Below are 16,293 nucleotides of genomic sequence, written 5' to 3'. Positions count from 1 at the left end.
ATTTGCTGCGTCGTGGAGTGGTGACGGCGAAAGCCGGTTTGCTTAGGTCTGATCAGGTCAAGGGGGGAGACCTCTTCTTGAAGCCTGTTTAGCACGCATCTCTCCAGAAGCTTGCCCATGCAGGACAGCAGGCTGATGGGTCTGTAGTTGAGGATGTCTGATGGACTTTTTCCTGGTTTTGGAAGGAGGATGACTTTAGCCGTTTTCCAGACCTTCGGAAAGTACGCTGCAGTGATACAAGCGTTAAGGATGCAAAGTAGGTGTTTGATGAGGGTCTTGGGTAGGTTTTTAAGATGAAGGTAGGAAATCTGATCGGCGCCTGGAGACGACTTGGATTTGGAGTGGGAGATTATAGAGATTAGTTCTTGCGGAGTAATTTCCGGGAAAGGCGGCGGGGGGCAGAGGGAGAGATTTTTGACATTGCTCAAGGCCTCTGAGGCCAACGATGAGGATTTTTCATGGTTAAAAATTTGTTCCAAGGAGTCAGCAAAGGCGTTGGCTTTGTCGCCGTCATCATATAATGCTCTGCCATTATAGATTATTGGCGGAGTTGGTAACTTTTTCCTTCGTAGGCAGCGGGCTAAGACCCAGACGGAGTTGTCCTCGTGTGAGAGGGAGCTAACTTTGTTGTGCCAAGTTTTTTGCCTGTGTAGTCTGATTTTTGATGTGATTAAGTTACTTAATGCACATTAATAATTTTTGTCTTGGCGGAGATGGGTTCGTTGCCAGAGGGCTCTCGCCTTATTTCTGAGTGAAATAAGGCGCAGGATGTCAGGAGGTAGCGTGGAACCGGCGATGGAGGCCGGGGAAGGAGGGTAATAGGACCGTTGAATAATTCTACTTAGGGTGGCAGTGAAGTCTATAGCCGCTTTTTCTATGCTATCAGAGGAATAAGTTATAGTAGAGGCTAGGCTAACATTCAAGCAATTCTCTTTGGAGAGTTTCCAATTGATTTTTTGGGAGGCTCGGGTTGTACGTAAGAAAGGGTAGGAACGCAGTAAAATATCGGGCAGTGGTCGGAGGCAGAGTTGTCCAGGTTGGTTATTTGGAATGAAATATCCGCGGATGAGAGGACCACATCCAAGATATCAGAGGAGAGGGGGTTGGTATGAAAATGGGTGGGAAAAGGTGGTGCGTGAATATCTAGGTTGTTGGAGAATAATAGTTTACGGACGGCGCGCCCTCGCGTAGTGGTGGTTTTGCAGTCCCAGGCAGCGTGCTTGGCGTTCAGGTCACCTCCTATTATTATCTTTGACTGCAGCAAGGTAGAGAGCGCTGATAGATCAGAAGAGTCGAATTTAGATGAGGTTGAAGGTGGGAAGTAAGCAGACCAGACGTTCAGCGTCCCTGCAGGTCCTTTAATTGCAATTCCGGCAAGTTCGAGCTTTAGGGTGGATGGGGGGTGAAGCTCGACAAAGAGCAGGCTGGTTTTAGATAGGACCATAACTCCTCCTCCGGGACCGCTTGCCCTATCCTTCCTGACAACACGGTAGTTTGGGCAGCTGAAGGTTTTGCTATTGTTCATTTTGGTTTCCTGTAGAAGGATGATGTCTGGATTGTGATGGTTTATTAACAGATTTAGCTCCTGTTTTTTGGCATTGATACCATTTACGTTCCATTGTAGAACCTTTAGCATATGGGCTGTTTTCAGTACATTAGGCGCCATTGACGAGTTGAAGAAGGGCTGGTATGAGGTCGTTGGTGATGATGCGAATAAGAGATTTGTTATCGGCGGGGGAGAGAAGTTTCGTAATAATACTTAATAGAGTGGTCCTTATGTTACTGGACGGTGTATCATTGGTCGCCGGAAGATCTTGCTCAGCAGGGGGTGGATGGTTTTGATCGGAGGTGGCAGGCGGGTTGTGCGACGGCTGAGGCTTCTCCGTTGGTTGGATTGTACGATTGTTCCAAGGATTTGGAAGTGAGGGAAAGGCTCGAGCATTGAAGTTATTCTTGCGCGGGTGGTAATTGAAGGGAGTCTCTTTTGTTCCGTATCTTGAGGAGAAGTTCGCGGTGAACAATGCAACCGCGGTAATTTGCAGTGTGTGGTCCGCCGCAGTTTACACAGGTGGCTGGAGTGGTTTTCGGTTTTTGGCATTCCCTGTAGTGGTGGTTGCCAGCGCATTTGACGCAACGAGGTGGAAGGCCACACGTTTTGTATGTGTGGCCATACCGTTGGCAACTGAGGCATTGCGGAGGTCCGGGAGGGGGTCTGAAGGGTTCAACCGAGGTTTTAAGGTGCAGGTCTGATTTGAGCTCTAGGAACTCTTTAGAGCGAGAGGGGTCCTGGAGACGGACCTGGTAGAGCGGTAGCGGATGGGGGTCGATTCGTGGAAGCTCTGCAGTGGGATTTTCACTACGGATGGCTTCCCTTTCTGCCCTTTCGTATTGGTTTGGCCGGTTGGAGCGTAGTTGAGAAATATTCTCCGCGGGGAAACCGACGTCCGCAAGAGCTTCTTCTATGGCTTCCTTTGGAGTGTTAGCTGGTATCCCCCGAAGGACAAAGTGTGGTTTTTTGTCCATTTGTAGCTGATAAGTATAGTAGGCAATGTTTTTTGAGGACAGCTTTTTGGTTACCGCTCTGTGATGGTTTGGCACTGAACATTGCGGATCAGATTGGCGACAGGGGGAATCGTGCAGACTTGCCGGATTTCATTGAATTTTAATTGCCAGTTAGTGATATCACGAAGGAAAATGGGCGGGATACGAGCTTTTGGAGGAGTGGGCTCAGCTGTGGTGTTTAACGAATTGAGCTCTCCTCGATGGCCCTTATATGGCGGTGAATTGATTGAGAATCGAATTCGCACAGCGCTCGTTGCGACTGAATGCCCGAAGACGTCCCTCCTCCCTCTCTGGTCGTGCCACACCAGTGCTGGGAGAGCGGGGGCTGCGATTTGACCAACAGCGGGCGAGGACTCCCTCCCCTCTCTCGCGTCGACCCGACCCTGCTGCGCGCACACCGGAGGTCAAGTTTTGACGAGAGACGAACTGACTGGAAGCGTTATTCGAAGCCAGAGGTGCGAGTGGCCTCTCGCGAGCCACGGCCCGCGAAACTCGTCATTTAGGCGCCACAATCGCTCAGATTTAGGGTGGACGCCATCTTGAAGGGGGTCCAAACTCTCTGTCAAAGACAGAGGACACAATTTAGGCGCCCATATCGGCCCTCGGATTTAGGACACAATAAGTGTATCCCAAATACGCCATATTGCAACCCCACAATCCCAAGTGCTGGAAGCGAGACTACTAGCCGACGAATAGTCGCCTAGTTATTGAGTGGCGGGAGTGTACATATAATATACGTTGGTTACGATTACATTGGTTATTTCTTCCAGAGACTCCTTACTGGTTGAAAAAACAAAGGGCTTTATGAATACGAGGTCGGAAAAGTCGGAGGCTTTCAAAGGCAAGAGAAATTTGACGTCTTCCGCATGAATGTAGTTTAATTCTTGTGATAACTTCCATTTTGACAAGCTATTTGATACAGATATTTGGAATGGAGAGGTAAAATGACAGCTTAAATTAAATATGAAACATATAGCAAGAAAAATATGCATGAATATAAATGAACTACACACGAAAAGAGCATATCTTAAAAAAATTACGGACTAGGATTATTGACCGCAAAATTACCCGAGAGTAAAATACCAGGTAATAATATAAAAAGTTTTAAACTGTTTAAATGTCAATCCATCTGACCAAATAAATCCAAGCAAAATAATGAACGAATAATCTATAAAGATAAATATATTCCGATAAGAGAAAAGGAATAAGGAGCTAGTGCCAAAAATCGCCCAAATAACTAAATTAAAAGAAAGAAATGGAATACTTTAATAAAATATTGCCGCATGAATTGAACAGAAAACTCAGGATTACGCGAAAATCATAAGCGGTTTTGCAACTACACAAACTTGCAGAAGCTATCTCAAAAACAGTTACACTCGAATATCATCTGCTTATTCCTAATTCTCAGCTACGCCATGGCAGTACGATTGGGAATAATGTCCAAACTCAAGGTGCTTTACGTTTAGGAATGCACCTGAAAGTATGCCCCCCTCCCTAATGCCTAACGAGTCTGGACGCAGCTCTAGTCCGAAATACATCCAATTCGAAACGAGGCGAAATTTCGGACGTTTCACTGCCTAGACCACCCCTACCGTTGGGACCACCTTTACGGGTATGCAGCGTGGATTCGCGTTCCACGGAAATGCGCGGAACTGACGCGTGGAGCACATGCGACAGACTGACAGGCGATCCCCTTCCCAACTGTCATTACATCCGTTTGGTTTCCCTGGAAATACTTATATGATCAGTTTGCCAAGGCGTGCCACATCCCCAAACAAGTGCATTTTATGCCAGATACTGATCATGCGGTAACCTGGTAATGACTGCGTGGTACCGGGATAAATAAACCGAAATTTCAAAAATAATGATTTCCTGTTCCTCTAAAACGATACCACTCAAATTATAACGTCCGCTGAGCATCATAAGGGTCCATCGATCAACAGGGAGGATGTCTGTACGATATTCAACTCACTTGTTTACTAGACACCCAAGGAAGAAATTGAAAATGTATTTGGCAGATTTTTAATCGTGTGTAAAAATGTACGTACATTTATATAATATATAAAATATGCGTACACTATATAAAATCTATGAATTCATATATGTGAACAATATCTTCAAAAAGACGTACAATTGGTAGTGGTCCACTGTTTCAAGGAAGGTGTTTGGATGGACTCAGATGGTACAAGTTCTTCGACTCTCCTTAAAATACTCGCACGCTACGACAGTGACCCTTCAATGTCACGACATCCCGTCCAACGAATGCCTAGCCCTTTCGTCCCCCTATCCCGCCTATTTACCTTACTTCCCTCTATCACAGTCTTCAGGTTTCAATCGCCATCCACCTACGGACTCAATTGGATTTCTCCCTACGACCCCCAATCCTAGTCTCTCGCCATGACTATCGTTCCTCGTTTGCTTTCCTTGCAGCTTTATTTACTTGCTCCGCCTCAAAGCCTCCGAAGAGCCATATTTTGCTTCCAACCAACAATTATCTTGCTTCAGCGGCCAAGTTTCCGAAAGAACCAAACCACGCTCCATACCTAAGCTTCCATTGGTATTCTCTTAACCGTTTTCTTTTACGCACTGGTCCTAGATGTCTCAGACTGCTCAGGTGCAATCGGCGGATGGACAGTGTTAGGACGAGGAGGCTGTCCATTGTCACCGATGCTGTTCAATATTTATGTATTTTCTGTATCAGTGGAATGCAGATCTCACTGGTAAAAATTGAAGAGAGGCAACATCAACAGAGATAAAACATACTGTGAATTGAAAGATCACTAATCAAGAGGAATATACGAGAATACAATCAGGATGTATTTGTTTGTCTCTTAGATTTCGGAAAGGCGTTCGATGGAGTGAATTGGGAATAAATAATGGATTTATTGCAGAAAATAGGAATGTATTGCAGAGAAAGGAGGCTAATCCGCAACCCGTACATGTTTCAGACTGCTCAGGTGCGAGTAGGGAACGGAGAGTCTGCAATCATTGAGGAGTGAATTGGAAAGTCAGTGCAATATAGTGCAATATATATGGGATGAAAATCATTATACATAAAAAGTTAATGCGATTTTCCAGAAAGAGAAAGGCTAAGCTAAAAATTGAAATACGAGGGCAGAAACTAGAGCTGATGGAACAGTTAATGTATCTCGGAAGAGTTCTGGACCGAAATGGTCAAAATGGCAAGGACGTAAGTTAAAGAATTGCACTGGGCAAAGAGGCTTTCACAAGGAGGGAGTTGATGGCAGAGACGTTGAGTAAGGATATTAAGAAAAGACTCGTAAAAACTTTGATACGGAGCGCAGTTATTTACGGCGTGGAAACGTGATCACTGAAGCAGGAGGATAGATGTAGACAGGAGTCTTTTGGAATATGAGCTTGGAGAAGATGGAGCAGGTTAAGTGAACGGAAAGGAAAACAAATGAGGAAGTGCTGGGTATCACCATGCCTAGCACTTCCTTCATTGAGGGAGGAGAGGAGATTATTGGGAGAAACCAAATAGAGGCAGGAGAGATGGATGGAGATCATATTGATTGACAATGGGATGCTGCAGACAGCGATAGAGGGGAGCATGTAAGGGGGGGGATATTAGAGGGGAAAACGAGGAAGAGGGCATGGGTCAGTGGCTAAGGTACTAGCTTCCTACCCCGAAGGCCCAGCTTCCGCACACGGGGGTGGGTTGCAGGAAATGAAGACGGAGCCTTTACATGGCTATGAATGACTCTTGATGATGTGTACTCGATAAGGATATATACATGAATAATATTTATCTGAAACATCTTTTTCAGAGGGAAAAATACCTCAAATTGAGAAATTAGTACCGCTCGTTATCACTAAGCAGGCAAGAGAATGATCAATTAATATCGACTGCAATGCTTCTAAAAAATAATCGCGAAATGCACTCACCTAGGCTTACTAAGAAGAGGCAGTTCGTCCATCCGCTGCAATTCGTCAAATACTTTACACAAACTTTCATTAAAACACCGGCATTGCGCGCATAAAATGCGATGGTAATATCACCCATGGAGATTTATCAAAAGGTTATCGGGTGTCAACGTATTGTCGTAGCACTTACAAGCCTACATCTGAAGTGGCCTCTTCGGCACTTGGAAGGGGTAAAGTGAGGCAGGAGGAACACGTTTGTCGACGAAGTGCTTCATACGTAGTAGTTAAGTGGCCTTACTGTAGTAGATCCTAATTTTAGAGCACTGGGTAAAAGTGATGAAAAGGTCAAAGAGAAATGTTATATGTCGTTGGTTAGGCCTGATTTAGAATATGCTGCAAGTATATGGGATCCTCACAAAGTTGAATTAATTGCCGAATTGGGTCGCGTGCAGCTTAGGAGGAGGAGCTAGATTTGTAAAGCGTTATTATGATAATCTTAGTAGCATATCCAATATATTAGAGCAGCTCGGCTGGGAATCACTCGCGGAGCGAAGATTGAATTACGATATAGAAGCCCTTGCATAAATTGGAAGGTCTCTTCAGCAGTGACGTAGAAAATATATTATTACCCCCATCGTACAACAGCAGGAGAGATCATGTCAGGAACATTAGAGAAATATTAAGTGTAGAACAGATAGATTTAAGATGTCACCTTTTCCACGAACGATAGGGGATCAGGATAACATTGTTCAAAAGCAGTAGGGTCATATTCGGGCCAAAATAAGTCGTGTGTATTCACCCTCTGCCAAACAGCCAAGCGTTGACTTGCAGGTTACTTAAATATCAATTATTTAAGCATCAAATATCACATGAGTAATTGCTTATGTAAAGAATCTAGGAAAATGGGGGAGTAAACTCCAGTGACAAGAATTGCGGTAGGGGTTTAGTGTAAACTTCAATACGCCCCGCAGTAGAGCACAGTTCGGAAAAGTGATCGTCGAGACGGAGAGGGTGAGGGGTGGGGGATGAAAAAAGGAAAATGCGAATTTCTAGCGATCGGCCCTCGTGCAAGAGGACTGAGTCATGCATGAGGCGACCACCACCGCGCGGGGCCGACCGGGTTCTCCCATCGGGGCGGATCTCACGCGCCGCTGCCTAAGTGGCACGCCGCCGCGGCCGGTGACCCAGAGTGGGCAACCAGGAGGAAGGGTGAGCCCTCGGCGTTCGGGGAAAGGAATGAGTGTGATTCGCCCCAACCGCCTGGAACTAGCGCTAAGTGGCCGCCACTCCCTCGGCGCAGGCCGGGCAACCTCTGCCCTTTCACCGGAGAATGACGAGTCAGCCACTCTGGCAATGACGCGTGACGTCGGCACCACCTTCATCGGCACGCCAAAGGGGCGGGCACCGCGAGTCAGCGGATTTCGCATTCCTCCGGACGGGGGCGCTAAGGACGTCGTCAGAACTCCCGACCGAGGGCCACCGCACTCGTTTTCATAATCAATGACTCTGCATACACCTATATGTCATCGACCGGCCCTTGTGACGACAGCGAAAGAATGCTGTCGAAGTCATCATCGGCAATTTAATGTTGATATTCAGATCGAAATACGAAATCCGGACGTGCACTTTTCCTTCCTTCCCACCCGCATTACCGTTGGGAAAACCGTCGACCTTCAAAAATTACTATCGAATACATGACATACAAAAGGTAATGCCATGACAATCAGAAATGTAAACACTCACAAACTCTCGATTCCATTTGCGTCCGGGGACTCTCGCGAAAGCGTCAGGGCAGCACTTGCGAGGGCCGGTCAACGAAATCGGTTCAGACGAATCGAGCCCCACGTGTTTACGTTGCTCATTTCAACTTTATAAAATATATTTCAAATTTATCGAAACGACAAAGACAACTATGTCAATCGCAAATCCGGCTACAATTAAACTGGCTAAACATTAAGAATGCTCGCGGATAAACATTTCGGTCGCAGTGTCGACCGAAATCTTCTTCACCAGGCTCGAAGTACCATTAAGTACCTGTAGAACCTGGTGGAGTTGTTAATGGACAACAATGAATGCCGTATGCTGACTTTTGGTTTGTGAAAACACGCCGGACTAATTTTGACCAGAAATACGCTTCCCCCCCCCCTTGCGCGTTCCCACAACGCCCTTCCGCATGAAGTAGTTTCCAGGTTTGCTTTGTGGAAACGAACCATTACTCAAAAGAATGCACTTTGTATTCTTTTGAATAAATTCCGTGATTATCTCGAATACATTGTGTGTTCTTCTGAATAACGTGAATTATAAGTAATAACGTCACAAGCAAATCTAGTGCACACTTTCGGGGTGACTAATGCAGTTCGCGAGGGAAACTCTCTTTACTCCAAAAAGTGGTCACTGTGCCGTTTTTTCAAGAGATGAATGGCATTTAGGTCATCTGATACAACTGCAGCGCCCACCCCTCAGGACTAAGGGCATATCGGTAAACCACTGCATCGTCAGCAAATAAACGCACGTATCTTACAACCATTACCCCCACGGAGTCGTTTAAAGCGAAGAAGGGTAACTTGTTGTTCAGCACTACAATATGAATGCTTCCAGCACATATTAACACAACGCTCCAACATAACACAGACGAGGCAGGCGGGGAAGAGAGCTTGCGTACGTCGCCTTCTATTAGCGTGAATCGCTGAGCCCGGCTGCGCCACCATTTCATGCTGCAAAGGTGCAACCGGCCAAAAAGAAAATGAGGAATTTAAAAATTGTCGCTTCAGAGGATCATATAAAAGCAAACCATTTGAGCGTACACAGTCCCTCTCCGTGATCACGCCGAGGGGTGAAATTTGACATCGATATGCGCGCTTCCGAGGTTGTGTTTTGAGCCCCGTGATCGAGTGTGCGCTCATTGAAACATGTCGCGTGCTTTACTCGATATCGACACAAATGCATTCAATTTAAACATTGCATTACACTAATTAAGTTGCCACTGTGGCAACTTAAGCTAATATTGTGTGTGTATATATATATGTATATATATGTATATATGTATGTATATGTATATATATATATATATATATATATATATATATATATATATATATATATATATATATATATATATATATATATATATATAAAATTAGGTAATCTAACGGTTAAGGTAGGTTTTTTTAGATGGACATAATTACTACTTAGACCAACAAAGTTAGACATTGAAAAAGAAAATGACGTAGAGGAAGGCACCTTAGGTCCAGGCATACTACAGGGTTCGTCCGGAAAATAAGTGTACTGAGCTCAGGAAAAAAAAATGTATTAGACTTTTACATATCTTAAGCTAATATTCCTCAAAATAGGACCCTTGTGAGTCGATACACTTGTTCCAGCGGCGTTCCCATTCCTGGAACGCTCCCACGAAGGCATCATCGGGAACCTCTCGAAGACATGTCGTCACGGCCTCTTTGACGGCGTCCAAAGTCCCGTATCGCGTTCCTTTCAAACTCCTCTTTATCTTCGGGAACAGAAAGAAGTCCGGTGGAGCCAAGTCCGGGCTGTAGGGCGGGTGCGGCAGCGTTGCCACGCCGTGCTTGGCCAAGAAGTCCGACACGACAAGCGCGGTGTGAGACGGCGCATTGTCGTGATGCAGCCGCCAGATGTTTTTGATCGCTGGCCGGACGCGGGAGACTCGTGCACTATTGTTTTTGGCACATTACACTGCTCTGCTATCATCCGAACACTAAGACGTCGATCAGAGTTCAGTACATCGCGAACTTTTCGCACATTTTCGTCGGTGAGTGTCGTTGATGGGCGTCCAGGCCGTGGTTCGTCGTCGACCTCTTCTCTGCCCTCCACGAACATCTTGTGCCACCGAAAGATCATGTTTCTGGACATGGCTGACTCCCCGTAAGCCTGGTTAATCATACCGACAGTTTCAGTAGACGATATCCCAAGCTTTACCGCAAATTTGATGGAATAACGCTGCTCCAAAAACTTCGGCATCGCGTTCCGTGACACGGGTCGAGCGTGGAGGTTCGCGTTAACAGAGCTCCTCACTACACCACAGCTTAGAGCCGACTGCCTTTTTCAGCGTCGCTTGCCAACATACCCCCCTCGTATCGCAGCCCGTCAGAGCGGTGCTGGGCGCGCCTGGAGCGGCGGGAAAAAATCAGTACACTTATTTTCCGGACGAACCCTGTATACAATGAGATAGAAAGGGCATTAAGGGAGATGAAACTAAATAAGGCCGTGGGGGTTGATAACATTCCCGTGGAACTTTTAAAATGCTTAGGAAAATGTGGGAGGAAGAGGCTATATGGGCTGATCCGTAGTATTTATGAGGGAATCTGGCCGGAAGACTTTGTGAGATCAGTTTTAGTTCCTATTCCGAAAAAGGTAAAGGCCACGTCATGTGAGGACGATAGGACAATTAGTTTGATATCCCACGCCGCTAAAGTTGTTCTCAGGATCATAAACAAAAGGATAGAGAGTAAGGCAAATGATTACTTAGGGGATGATCAGTTTGGGTTTAGGAAGGGGAGAGGTACGCGTGATGCCATTGCAGTAATGAGATTATTAATCGAGAGCAATATAGAATACAACCAGAAGGTATTTGCCTGTTTCGTAGATTTCAAAAAACCGTTTGATAGAGTGAATTGGGAAAAACTAATGAGTATATTGCAGAAAATAGGAATAGATTGGAGGGAAAGGAGGCTAATCCGCAACCTGTACATGTCTCAGACTGCTCAGGTGCGAGTGGGCAACGGGGAGTCCGGTTGGGCAGTGTTAGGAAGGGGTGTAAGGCAGGGTTGCCCATTATCACCGTTGCTGTTCAACCTGTATTCAGAGGAAATGATTAAAGAGGCATGGGAAGAACTGGAGGTAGGAATGAAAGTGGGCGAGGAATTCGTAAAATCAGTTAGGTTTGCTGATGACCAAGCTTTAGTTTGTCAGTCAGCCAAGGGGCTGCAAGCATTGCTGAGTGAATTGGAAATTCAGTGCGACAGGTATGGGATGAGAATCAATATTAATAAAACAAAGGTTATGCGATTTTCTAGAAAGAAAAAGGATACGCTAAACATTAAAATAGGAGGGCAAAAACTAGAGCAGGTAGAACAGTTTACGTATCTCGGTAGTGTTTTGGACCAACACGGTCAAAGTAGTAGGGTCGTAAGGAGAAGAATTGCGCTAGGCAAAGAGGCTTTCTTAAGGAGGAGGGAGTTGATGACGGGGACGTTGAGTAAGGATGTTAAGAAAAGACTCGTAAAAACTTTGATATGGAGCGTAGCTATGTACGGTGCGGAAACGTGGTCATTGAAGCAGGAGGATAGACGTAGATTGGAGGCTTTTGAAATGTGGGTGTGGAGAAGAATGGAGAAGGTGAAATGGACAGAGAAGGAAACAAACGAGGAAGTACTTGGTATGGTGGGCGAAGAGAGGGGTTTGTTGGGAGCAATCCTATGGAGGCAGGAAAAGTGGATGAAGGGGGTAGTGACCGGCGGCGGGATGTTGAAGACTGTGATAGAGGGTAGAATGTTGGGCAAAAGAGGAAAGGGAAGGAACAGGATAGGGATGTTGGACGGGATGAAGGGAGGAAGGAAGTACTCAAAGATTATTCATAAAATTTGTTAAATTCATTTAGCTATTCATAAAACGTAATTTACACAGATCTGCGATGCTGTATGCAACCAAGTGCCCCGATTCTTTGGCCAAGAAATGGCGCTAGGGAGCTGTTTCACCCACCAAAGGAGAAATTGACAACACACACAGGGGGAAAGGATAGTAGTATAGCAGTCATACATCATAAAGGATAATAACAGTGCCTTTCGTGGCACGCATAGTCAGAAGAAGAGACGAGCCACATTGGCCTATTACACATTCAAACACGAAATCCCGTCAAACGGCGAACAAATACTCATTCACATAGAAATAGAGGTAAGGAAAAGGGATAGGAACACACATAAAGGACGAACACAGGAGAAGTGGGGAAGGTTCACTGCCTTTTCACCGTAACTTCATACTCTTGTTTCGGCTTAATTTACGACAGGCCCATTACTTGATAAAAATGGTGGCAGCGATGAAGTTGAGAAGGACGATCGAATCCTGCGATTAGCCCAAACAATACACCCATTTCTTGTATTCATGGTGGCAACACACAAATGGGAAAAAAATTCAATCACATTTCCGTTCTTACCAGAACAATTTATCGCCCTGTGGCAATGCCCGTCTACGTCACGAAGGCGCCAGGAAATGGAATAACGACCCTCGGGGGAGCATGCCCCTGCCCCGACTTCAAGTAGTTTTGAGGGGAGGCGACCGACAGCTAAGGTCATTTGCGCCATAGGGGAAGGACAGGAAAGGATGAAGGGTGGAGAGAAACCCGGCGTCGGCATTAGCCTACTCTTTACGAAAGGCGCCAAGGGGTCCGCGGCTTAACGTCCCATCCGACGGACGGCGTACTCACTCAAAGTGCCCTCCACAAAGCACCTCAAGTAGGGATCGAGATACCTCTGAAAAATATTCAACACCGCCGGGATTTGAACCCGCGCCCTCAGGGTGGGAAGCCAGTACGTTAGCCCCCGCACCATCTCGATCCCCCCCGACTTCAAATGCTCCCTCTCTCACTAAGGAATTAAATTCACCAAAGCGTATGTTAGAGCGTTAATGTATTTGATTCATGATTTTCAGAGGGATCTTGTTCTCTTAACCTTGGCCCAAGTAACTCGCCGGAGTATCCAAATAACACCGAGATAAGCAAGTGGAAAAGAGAATAACATGCCAGAATGACGGGACGGGGTGCAAACATTAAGACGGCATTCCTCCGCAGCGACCTATACACGCACTAGGGCGGTAACCCTCGGGAGTATTCGCGCGAGTCAACTGTCGAATGGAGAGATCTTTCTGGAGCCAATTTGGGTGTGACATCAACGCTGATGGGACACTTCGCAATTAGAATGTCACTTTAAATGAAGCGCAGTGATGAATTTCCGGAAAAAGAGATATTTCACTCCCGAACGCCGACTGCATCGGGAACACCGCAATGGTATGTGTAGACTCGATTAAATACTAAGGCATTACCCATCTATACGACCTCTCCTGGGTGAAACACATACCGGGAGAGTAATTTAGGGTTTATTAGAAGAGCACTTGGTAAATGTGATTAAAAAGTCAAAGAGAAATGTTAAATTTCGCTGGTTAGGCCTCATTTGGAATAAGTTGTGGGTATTTTATGGGATCCTCACGATGTTGGATTAATTGCAGAATTTAATCGCGTGCGGCGTAGGAGGAGCTTAGATTCGTAAAACGTTATTTTGATGAACTTAGTGGCGTATCCAAAATATTGGAGCGGCTAGGCTGGGAATCACTCACCTAGTCATCTAGTGCCCCGCAAACCACAGCTAGGGTGTGTGGCAGGGAGTTTTGATCACACACCAGGCTACCCTTGACCCAAAACACCTTTCCCCCAATCCGCGGTCGGACACACGTTATTCTGATCCCTGATCGTTCGTGCTAAAAATGACATCTCCTACCGCAGAGCGATGGGGGTGATAAAACATTTTCAACATCACTGATTAAGAGACGTCCTTCCAATTTATGCAAGAGGTGGAATCTGTAACTAAAACTTTGCTCCGTGAGTGAATCCCAGCCTAGCTGCTCCAAGGCACTGTTGGATACACCAATAAGTTTATCATAGCAACGCTTCACATATCTAGCTCCACCTCTTACGCTGCAAGGCGATCCAATTCGTTGGAGAGGTTTCCAGTGTGAGAAAATTACTCGATTTAATATTTAAGAGAACTGAAAACCTGAATGAATAAATGTGGAAACTAAGGTCACCTGCCCACAAAGCATCAACAAAAGGGAACGCAGAGGCGGTTCTGAGGACGGGGCAGGGGGCATTCATTGGCAAAGAGGAATCCCGACGCAATGGGGCGATATCCCCAGCGGAGAGACACGCAGGACAGCGATCGTTCCACATTGAGCTTCCTCTTTCGGATATTTGAAGAACAAGAGATTATTCAATTGTTCCCGGCTCAACCTTGTGGAAATTCATTTTAATAAAATTAAGAATACAAAGTAACTCTCCACTGTCCTTTATTAGCGTCCAACCGGTTTCAACTCTCAAGCGTCATCATCAGGTACAAATTACAACCCACGGTTTTAATTTGTACCTAATGATGACGCTTGAGCGTTGAAACCGGTTGTACGCTAATAAAGGACAGTGGAGAGTTACTTTGTATTCTTAATTTTATTAATAAGAGATTACTTGGAGACATGCTTTGGATATATTTGGAGAATGTGAAGTGCTTGGGGGTGGACTCGCTATCAACACCCACGCCGCCCACCCATTCGCGGGCAAACACCGACGCGAAACGACGCGCGCCCGATCGGAGAACGCCTTTCCGCCCCCCCCCCCCTCCCCCCAGGCGGCATTTTTATTTTCCCTCGAAGAGCGTACTGATCGCTTCCCTCATTTTCCTCGACGTTTCCCTCTTTAGCTGTAGGCTCACAACAGGAAATGAAGTAGTTGGTGCTACTGCGTTGCGCTCCGTTGGAAATATAACGAAACGGTGATTCCCGAGTGGTCTGCTGACCTCATCAAAGTCAGAAGAGTGGCGGGTCCACTTGGTCATGGCAACAACAAAGAGGCTCCACGAGACAGCAAAGGTGGTAGACAGGCAGGCATGTTTCCATCCATTGACTTCGGCCACCCTTCCCTCCCGCTGCGCCTGTCACAGCTGTCGGTTCCACACTATTAGAAGAGTAAATGTGATGAAAAGGTCAGAGAGAAATGATACCTGTCGTTGGTTAGGCCTCATTTAGGATATTCTGCACGTAAATGGGATCCTCACAAAGTTGAATTAATTGGCGAATTGGATCGCGTGCAGCGTAGGAGGAGATAGATTTGTAAAACTTTGTCATGATAAACGTAGCAGTGTAAGCAAAATATTAGGGGAGCTAGGCTTGGAATCATTTAATGGAGCAAAGGTTAAATTACAGATTCCATCTCTGGCATAAATTGGAAGGATGTCTCTTGATCAGTGATGTTGAAAATGTATTATTACGCCCATCGTGCTACGCTAGGAGAGATCATGTCAATAGAATTACAGAGGTCAAGTGTAGAACAGATATATTTAAGATGTCATTTTTACCACGAACGATAGGGGTTCAGACTAACATTGTCCGACCGCGGTAGGGTCATGTTCGGGCCAAAATAAGTTGTGTGTAGTCACCCCCTGCCACACACCCTATCGGTGGCTTGCAGGGTACGTTAAAATAAATACACTTCGTCCCCGGGTGCTTCCCTAGGCGATTGCCCCAAACCGCTCTCGGAAATCATGCGCCAAACACAACACTGACGCTGGAAAATCCTTCGTCACTCAATTTCACCACCCACTGGCGTAGGAACACCCATATCGGGCTTTAAAGAAATTGAGTAATTCCCGAGGGAGTAGGTGTGCAGAAGAAACGAAATTGGTATCACAGACTAATGGGTGCGCAGAAGAAACGAAATTGGTATCACAGACTAATGACGGCTATCTGCAATGGAAAACACTGGACTACTCCGTTGAATATCAAAAAGGAATCGAGGGCAACCTCTCACCGAAACATTTCCCCCCAAATCAAGTCACACAGAAAAGCAAGCGGCGAACAACTCCTGGCTGCTCCTGAAACAGGCAGCACCCCCAAGAAGGAAACGTCTCCCATTACATGTGTAGAGAGGTTGATCCAGAAATATTTCTTCGTTTACTTCATTCAACCTCTCTAATTCTGCCGATTTATATTACCCTGTCCTGTTTTTTCAAAGAAACTGTGGGAGATGCCCGGTCAAGGCGAATGATTTTTACAATCTAA

The sequence above is a fragment of the Hetaerina americana genome, unplaced genomic scaffold, assembly GCF_022747635.1.
Source record: "Hetaerina americana unplaced genomic scaffold, ioHetAmer1.1.p SCAF_217, whole genome shotgun sequence".
NCBI classification, from domain to species: Eukaryota; Metazoa; Arthropoda; class Insecta; order Odonata; family Calopterygidae; genus Hetaerina; species Hetaerina americana.
This window is presented reverse-complemented; position numbering follows the sequence as displayed.